The sequence below is a fragment of the Oratosquilla oratoria genome, chromosome 41, assembly GCF_046742065.1.
Source record: "Oratosquilla oratoria isolate Oo_2021 chromosome 41, ASM4674206v1, whole genome shotgun sequence".
Classification (NCBI taxonomy): Eukaryota; Metazoa; Arthropoda; class Malacostraca; order Stomatopoda; family Squillidae; genus Oratosquilla; species Oratosquilla oratoria.
This window is the reverse complement of record NC_134817.1, coordinates 28,442,197-28,452,196: the sequence shown is the minus strand read 5'-3', so window position 1 is coordinate 28,452,196 and position 10,000 is coordinate 28,442,197. Positions and strand designations below refer to the sequence as shown.

At 37.1% G+C, this 10,000-nt stretch overlaps 1 protein-coding gene across 5 annotated transcripts in view; it reads right to left on the bottom strand.

The window, feature by feature from the left end:
* Positions 1-10,000, bottom strand: part of LOC143021080 (adenylate cyclase type 6-like) — a 733,530-nt gene that overhangs the window by 146,928 nt on the left and 576,602 nt on the right. The gene's annotated exons all lie outside the window — the stretch shown is intronic.

The following is a 10,000-nucleotide window of genomic DNA, read 5'->3' as shown; positions in this document are numbered from 1 at the left end:
CTCTTTTCTTGACACCTCCTGGATGACGGGTCATCCCTGCATCTTGTCTACTGCCCAGGGTCAGTGGTGTCGCAAGACAAAGCACATCCAAAGCAAGGCCGCTTCATTAATTCGGTGACCCCCCTCTCCGTCCCCTCATGCAGAAAAGGAGAAGACGGGTAGAAATCCTTTCGGGCTGCGTCAAATCATTTCTCATAAATACTCCCTAATCCCCCCATCCTCCAGCCCACTCTCCCTCATGCATCACAGCATCATCCATACACAACCCTTCTCCAATCATCCCTATCTTCTGTCCTCTCCCGTCGTTCCTCAACAGACATTCCCCCCTTTCCCAATGTCCCTTTTACCCCATCCATCCATCTCATCCTAGGTCGCCCCCTCATGTTCACTCCTTTCACCTAAAAAAAGAAAAGAAAGAAAAAAAGAAGGCTGTCCTTGAAGACTGGAGAATTTATGATAACTGCCTGTTTTGAGTTTAAAACCTAGGTTATTGGTCTAGTTATGGATCTTCAAACAGGTACCTGATGTCCATGAGACAATGCCCATGAAACATGCATGGTCGGTGCGATAAACATATCAGCGTGGGAGTTGGGTTGGTGGTGAGCTTACGAATAAAGTTGGTAAGCTTAGAGTAAAGGGTCTCCCCCAACCACATCGTTTATGACGTGATTGGGAGAAGATCAGGGATCGACTGGGAATGATCTCATGGACAATGGAGAGAAAGAGGAGCTTTATTGGACAGACTCGTCAAAAAAACAAGAAAACCTTTCAGGTTGGTTTCCTGGAAGCTGGACCCTATCTCTGGTCTGTTCAGAGACCATTAAGGGAGTTATGAGGATGGGGATAACAAGTACGAGGAAGGAGGGGGGGGGGATGTGAGGAAAGAGGAGGGAAGGGGGGCGAAGGAGGGAGGGAATAGGATATGGGAAGAAATCATATTATTTTGGTTATGTGGAAAATACTCTCGGCGGGAGAGGTCCAGCTATAGGAGGAAAAGAATACTCGTATATCGAATTTCACCTTGTACTGAGACATATATGCTGTTCTATTGCCTTTTGTTTTTGTATTATGGTCTCCTCAAGTCATAGCCAACCTGTCTCAGACTACCTGGGGGAAGAAACTATTAAAAGAATAGATAATGAGCCTCCAGTTTTTGTTCTATAGCTTCGACGCCAAAGCATCTCAAATACAATCCATTCCCATTGATAAAAAAAAACCCACCTCCCTACTGCCATTTTCTTGAGATAGAGCTGCTTTCACGCACCTGGATATCTTATATAGATGCAAGTCTCCTATGTTGAACCCACTCCATTCAACCTACCATTACTTAATAGGTTGCGAACACCAATGCATATCCCATGGAGACAATAAACATCATCTACAAATATATCAAAACTTCCAGAATATTCGATGGAATGTGATATGTTTTGAGCTTTGGTTGGGTAAATAGTTATGCAATGTATCATAATGTCTGTCGATTGATTGTTCCGTTTGCTTGTTTCATGTACCTGTTTGGGTGATTTTTTATTTGAAAATTAATCTTTTTCTTTTGCATTCATCAGCGTTATGTATGGAAAGGTCTCTTAGCATCATTAGTGGTTGTAATACATATGGAGCGTGGCGTTTGGTTTTGTCCTATCGCTTACATCCTCTGAATGCCATGAACGTAGAATTATCAATAAGTCTGCCTCAAGTGTTTATGCTGAACAAGAATACCCGGCCTTTGTGTCTCTGTTACAGTTATATGAACTTGCTTCATGGCGTGAACTAAAATCGGGACAAATTTAACGTGGGAAGTCTGCACCACTCACAGAGTGGATTGTTTTACTCGTTTGATATTTCTAACCAAAGATGCAACAAGTGGATAATCTTTTATTTTTGTTTTCAAATTAACCTTACCATTTATGTTCTAATTTTAATATTTCATTATTATGCTTTGGGTGACTTACTGACACGGTTTTGTCTTTGATGTTCCAGAACCTGCAGTTTGCTTTGAAGCGGATAGTGCAACATGAGTCAAGCATTCTAAAAATAATTATATATATATATATTCTTCGTATAAATGGGCAGGAGATTCTCTCTCAAGCATATTTCATTGAATGAAATGGCAAGCTTGTTGTGAGAGAGAAGATTGACAAAAAGCTTTGTCACAGCAAGCTTGCCATTTCATTCAATGATATATATATGTATATATATATATGTATATGTATATATATATGTATATATATGTATATATGTATATATATATTTGTATATATATGTATATATATGTATTATATGTATATATATATTATATATATGTATATGTATATATATATATATATATACATGGAAATAAGCTCCACCGTAAGGACTCGAACCTTTGCCTTAGCGACTGCTTATTATGAAGCAAATACGATATCTTTAGGCCAGCCAGGCCATACAAAAGGAACGACCTAAACTACTACCTAAACTATCACCCGTTTTAGAGCACCACCACTATAAATAAATGAAAAAATAAACAAATGAATTATCCACAAATACTATAGAATAAAAATAACCTCAAAGTAAGTGAACTGTGTAATAAGAACCTGGCATTAATGGAAAAATAAAGCTGGATTTCATAGATTTCTTTATTATCATTCGGACTAAGCCTGTGATTACACCTCGTTTCAGCCTTTGTTCCAGTGACTGGTTGGCCCAAATTGCCATAAAAATATGACGACTGATGATTCGAATTAACGTCGCAAACTTTCCCTATCAGGAGGTTAGGAGGACTTTGTAGCGTGGAATTTTATTCAATATGTCCTTGGTCCAACTCGCTGGCAGTAGGGTTCGAACTGACGTCACTTCGACCTCCGCCGCAAGAAGCGACGCTTTAATTCGTTCGGCCAGCTATTATCCGATGAAAAATCGATAAGCTAAATTATTTGTCTGGGCCATCACGTTGCTGCATGACAAATGTGAGTTGGTTAATAAATCGGGCAGCTGGATAAACAAAAAAAATCTTGGATAACAATAATCCAGATGATTACGGTGTTCCAATTACCGCCCACCTCCCCGCCCAAGGTTATGTTCATCAAAGTCATCAAATGAGAAATTGCAAATATCAACGAAAGAGAAAGAATGACCTCGACTGACTGCGCCTTTGTCGACGAGATGTCCTTAATCACAGCAAGAAGATGATGATGATGAAGAAGAAGAGGAAGAAGAAGAAAAAGAAGAAGAAGAAGAAGAAGAATGATAATAATAATAATAATGATAATAATAATAATAATAATAATAATAATAATAATAATAATAATAATAATAATAATGATAATAATAATAATTTTAATAATAATGATAATAACAGTATCAATAATAACAATAACAATAATAATAATAATAATGATAATAATAATAATAATAATAATAATAATAATAATAATAATAATAATAATAATAATAATAATAATAATAATAATAATAATAATAATAATAATAATAATAATAATAATGATAATAATACTAATGATAATAATACTAATAGAAAATAAAGAAAAGCATCTTGTTATGTTACAGCATCGTGACAGGCAGTGCTTGTGGAGGCTATTCATTAATACACACCTCTAAAGCGTTACCTGCTGTTAGCAGCACATTCGCATGATTATAGAAATCATGTCTAAACGGAGATTCGAACTGTCACGTACAAATGGACACGAAAACGAAAGAATGCACTAAAGCTAACGCACACACACGCACGCACACACACACACACACACACACACACACACACACACACACACACACACACACACGCACACACACACACACACACACACACACACACACACACACACACACACACACACACACACACACACACACGCCGAACTAACATATGAGCAAAGACCATCCAAATTGAACCTACCAACTCTGTAACAAGGAAGAGAAAGAGGAGATTTGCTAACTATCTACAGAATAATGAAAGGAATGGAAGTTTTAGACAGGAACGACCTATTAGTGTAGGGAAACGGTAAAACAAGAGGACACGGAAAAAAATTGAAAAAGGATAGTTATAGAAAAAACTTGAAAAGGAACAGTTTCCCACACAGAGCGATAAATACATGGAACAAATTAGACAACAAAACAGTATGTGCTAACACTATACAAGATTTTAAGATAAAACTTGATGCAGAGAGATACAAAGACGGGTCACCACGAGCATAGCTCCCCTCCCGTATATTACAACTAGGTAAATAAACTAGATAAATAAATACACACACACACACACACACACACACACACACACACACACACACACACACACACACACACACACACACACACACACACACACACACACACACACACACACATATATATATATATATATGTATATATGTATATATATATATATATATATATATGTATATATATATATATATATATATACACTGTGCGAAATGGAAATGATCACTTAAACCAATTAGATATTCAGGAATATTTAGATTAACTACAGGACTGGTCTGAAAAGTGGCTAATGAAATTTAACACAAGTAAATGCAAGGTTATGTACATAAGTAGAAATAACAGTAAGTAGGATTACAAGTTATTTGGAAATTCGTTAACAAAGTGGATAGTGGAAAGGATCTCGGAGTAATTATCAGTAACGATCACATATTATCTAAGCAGTGTATTTCAGCCTATGAGAAAGCAAACAAGATTCTAGGACTGATTGCGCGATCTTTTGACTTCAAAAGTCCATCTCTCATTAATAAGCTATATAAATTGTTAGTTCGTCCACATTTGGAATATGCTGTTTCCGTATGGTCACCAAATCTCACTAGAGACATTCACAGATTGGAAGAAGTATAACGGCAAGCCACAAAACTGTTTCCAAATATCAAAAATAAATCATACGAAAATTGACTAAAGCATATGAATCTGTTTTTCCTAATAAAGCGTAGACTCAGAGGTGACTTGATACAGGTCTTTAAGATTCTAAAGAGAAATGACATCAAAAGTGACAAAATGTTCTCACTGAATGAGATTCCAACAAGAAATAATGGTCTCAAGCTCTCAGGAAATAGAATTAATTTGGAAGTGGGTAGAAACAACTTCGCCAGCCGTGTAGATAATGAATGGAATAAACTTCCTGCAGGGGCAGTGGGATGTAGTTCAGTTCGAAGCTTTAACATTCGTTTAGATAAATACCTAAGCAAGATGCTGTAATGCCTGCCATTTGTTTTATATTATTTGTTTATTTGTTTGTTATTATTTGTCCGTTTTTTTATCATTATTTGATTGATTATCATGTATCTGTCAATTTATTATTATTTACTATTTACCTGTTTGTTTATTATTTAACTTTACCTATCAATTTATTTACTTATTTTATTCATTATTATTTATAATATTATATTTTTTATTTATTTATTTATTTACTTATCATTATTATATTTTTTCGTATCCAACCTAGCTATGGACCAAAAGGTCTCCTGTCGGCTTACTCCTGCTTTGTAATCCTTTATATATGTATGTATATATATATATATATATATATATATATAAATATATATATATATATATATATATATATATATATATACACACGCACACACACACACGCTTGGGTGCATAAACTAACATCATTATACTCATTCAAAGGAGACTAAATGAGAACTGAGTCATAATCTGTAAGTACACAAAACCATGTTGACACATCGCAAACACATACAGAAAGTATTCCCAAGTTTACATTGGGAGAGCATGAGAAAAGGAAACTTCTGTGTCTACAGCGAGGCTGGAGGTGAAAAAAGAGCATTAGAGCATACAGTTAACATGTGTAATTGAGCAGCTCTTAATGGTGTTAATTGTGATAAGCTCTGCTGTTGGCAGTCATCTTTATTCATAAAACAATAACACATCATCAGAGAGAGAGAGAGAGAGAGAGAGAGAGAGAGAGAGAGAGAGAGAGAGAGAGAGAGAGAGAGAGAGAGAGAGAGAGAGAGAGAGAGAGAGAGAATAAAGAGAGAGGGCGGGATGGAGAGAGAGGGAGAGAGAGAGAGCACCTCTTAAAGTGTGTTATTGTTTTATGATGACTAATGTGTCTTATTGCATTACTCCCCTCTAATGGGCTGGACTCGTTTCCCAGCTGCACTACTTCCCTACGACCTGGCAGAAGCTTAACTGACTAAAATCGTCTGGCAAACAGACACGAACTAATAAAAGTCGTGCAGGCTGATACAGGGTTAGACGAAGGCAGGATTAAGCCCCTCACTAAGTTCCTCAAAGCTTCGTTGACGCGGGGCTAGTTTAGTAGTCGTTGATGCTAGCGACCACGAGACTACCCCTATACTTGCCCAATGTCAACGGAAAGTTAACTTGCCTCAAATCTATCTTAGTGTCAACACTTACTTGCCGGGTAAGTTAACTTGCAAGTATCCCTAGCGGCTACTAAACTAGTACTGTGTCAGCGAGGGTGCTTCGAAATGCTGTTCCTTGTTATAATGTAAAAACTGTAGTCTTTGTACCCAGATGTTAGGGTGATGGACTACCAAATCCTGTTAACTAGGGGTGATGGGTTCGGTTATAGCTGAAATACGCTGAATTAGATGATACTTTTATATATGAATAAAATCGCCTATTGACAGTCAAAATAAATACAAATACGTCCTTATTAGGACGTCCAATTAATTTTCAGTATAAAAAAATAAAAATAAAATCTGCTCTTACATTTTTTATATGAAATTTTGGAGACACAATTGTTTTCAAGTACCCTCTACCTCATAGCTTTATAAAAGGAGAATTTTCATTAACTTTTTTCCCAACCGTTTTGTATCACTTTTGCCGCTCGCCTCTGCTGAGCGAGGGGGCTAGAGCGTCGCTACTTGAGGCGGAAGGCGAGGTGATAGCAGTTCGAATTTTGCCACCAGCGAGTTGGACCAAGGGCATGGTAAATTAGATTCCACGTTACAAAGTCCTATGTAAGGGGCACCGTCCTAGCCTCCTGATTAGGAGAGTTCGCGACATTAAACCGAATCATTGAGACTCGGAGACTATAACAACAAATTGTAAATGTGGAAGGAATTTGAGATTCATTCTCGACAACCAAGGCCTCTCTTCCTTAGGTCGACGTGGCGCCTGAGAAGTGGAATCACAGAGGTGGTCAAGGAGAGACTTAAGGGAATTAGCAGGAAAGGGCGGAGGGGAATCAAGTGTGGAAGGACTAATTACATACACACACACACACACACACACACACACACACACACACACACACATATATATATTTGTTTTGTTATAATTTGTCTGTCTGATTTTCATTTATTATTAGTTATATGTCAATTTATTATTATTTACTATTTACCTGTTTGTTTATTATTTAACTATACCTATGCATTTATTCATGTATTTTATTTGTTATTTACATTATTATAGTTTTTATTTATTATTTTATTATTAATATGATTTTTTTTTCGCATCCGACCTAGATATGGATCAAAAGGTCTCCTGTCGGCATGCTCCGCCTTTGTAATCATATATATATATATATATATTTGGATATATATATACAAAATACTTATCAATATATATATATATATATATGTGTGTGTGTGTGTGTGTGTGTGTGTGTGTGTGTATGTATATACATATATGTATATACATATATATATATACATATATATATATACCGTATATATATATATATATATATATATATATATGAGAAAGCGGATGTTGGAGGTCAGGGTATTGATAGAATCTCCAAGGTACATGTTGTTTACTCTAGACGTCTTTCGACCCAATCAGAGGTCATCTTCAGGAGTTACAATATACACAATGATAAACAGGAATGACATATGAGGTGTGGTGGGGGAGATTTTGTACCCGCGAAGAAACACTGGGACAGGAAGTTATATGAGGTGTGGCGGGGGAGATGTCGTACCCGCGAAGAAACCCTGGGACAGGAAGTCGACGTAGCTACCCACGGAGCGCCGACGGGTTCCCTGTAGGTTGCTGGTAGGGTTTCCTCATTGATGGGAGTGATACTACAGGCTGTAGCTGGATACTGATGGAGGGTTGATCCAGACGAATAAAAATTTATTCAGCCATCCTTAATCTCCTTCTGTCTTGTTCTCGATATAGTATTGTTGTTTGTATTTTAAGTTGTTGCCTGGTGAGGGAGTGTCCATGTGTATTACTGGTGTGACGGAGTATGGCCCCATCCTGCAAATGTGCCGTCATCCTTTTTGACAAGGTGGTAGTGGTTGAACCTATATACCGTGAATTGAGGCGACTGCAGTCACCAAAGTTGCAATGAAATTGGTATACAAGATTCACCTCTTGTAAAGGCCTTGTCTGTGGGAGGCAACTATTTTTCATGATGAGGCTTGATGTTCTTTTTGTTTTGTAAAAAATGATGAGCTTCAGGATGGCGTGGGGGTCTGTAGGGATGACATGTGTGCTGATGATCTTTCTTAAAGCCTTTTCGTCTTCTTTATATGCGGAAGACATGAAGTTCTTGTAGAAGAGGGAAATATGACCAGGTTTTTCTGTTGTAGAGGGGGCTTGTGTCATGAAACTGTCTAGATGTCGCTTTATTGTCTCATCAATTAATTGTTTTGAGTAACCGTTATTGGCAAGTAGTTGTGAGACTCTCTGTAATTCAGCATGGGTGGTAGTCCAAGTTGAAGAATGTGTAAGTGCTCTCTTAACAAAGGAATTTACCACACTCCTGCGTCATATTTCCCTCTTCTACAATATCATCAGCACACATGTCATCCCTACACTGGGAAATAAGAAGCTTAGTCCGAACGTTTTCGTCTATTTAAGACATTATCAAGGAATACACAGTTACAAAGACATAGGTGGATATATATATACATAAAGTAGAAGACAAGCTAGGAACATGGGAAGGACACTCAGGGAGTTGCCAAATGGTTATATTCATAGGCAGCACAAGGTAGCTGTGGCCACATCACTAGCTACAACAATATATTTTCTCCTATTTCTACAATGTACAATCTTATTGCTACAATGTGCAATGCATGGAATGAGTATGGACACTCATTATTCATGCATGGGTCGATATTTACAAAGGGAATGCATAAAAGAAATATAATTTTGACGTATGCTGATCTTGGAGTTTGGCATTGTTGGACGCAGATGTCCCGGCCGCTCGACCCAGATGTCCGATGTGAGGTCAGAAGCGCTTGGCCCCTTTGACCAATGTCAGGTCCGACACAATAGGAGGTCCCTTGGGAGTTCTCTGAAGACGTCGGGCGTTCAATCCAACACCAAATGCGTGCGCGCGCGCGTGTGCACGCTAGACATCTAAAGGATTGAATATTCCCTTCAATCATCTTGCAACACAATACATCGAGAGCCCGTGAGGAGCAATCCACTGACGCCGTGGGCAACTCGACAACAGCAACACTGATAATTTTCCTCTAATGTCAATAGAAGTGAGTGTAACTAGTAGTCTTTCATGCGGGACAGTATCAAAAGCTTTTTGAAACCCGAGGTACGAGTATAACAACGCTACACGACTTCCATTATCGTAATTTGAGATGACCACATCATGAAATTGGAGAAAGTGAGTTGCATAAGAGCTCTTACACATAAAACAGAGCTGGTTGATACCGGTTCTTCCTTGGAAACTAAATGATTGCTTGAGGTTTCCTATTGGCTGCGACGACTTGACCCTTAGCACGTGTGCAAAACCTGGCATAATATCGACTTTTTTTCTGCATTCGAAACCCACAGTTCATAAATTTATATATATTTATATTTATATTTATATGTATATTTATATATATATGTATATGTATATTTATATTTATATTTATATGTATATATACATACACACACACACACACACACACACACACACACACACACACACACACACACACACACACACACACACACACACACATATATATATATATATACTATATATATATATATATATATATATACATACATACACAATAATAATTAATTATTATAATAATAATAATAATAATAATAA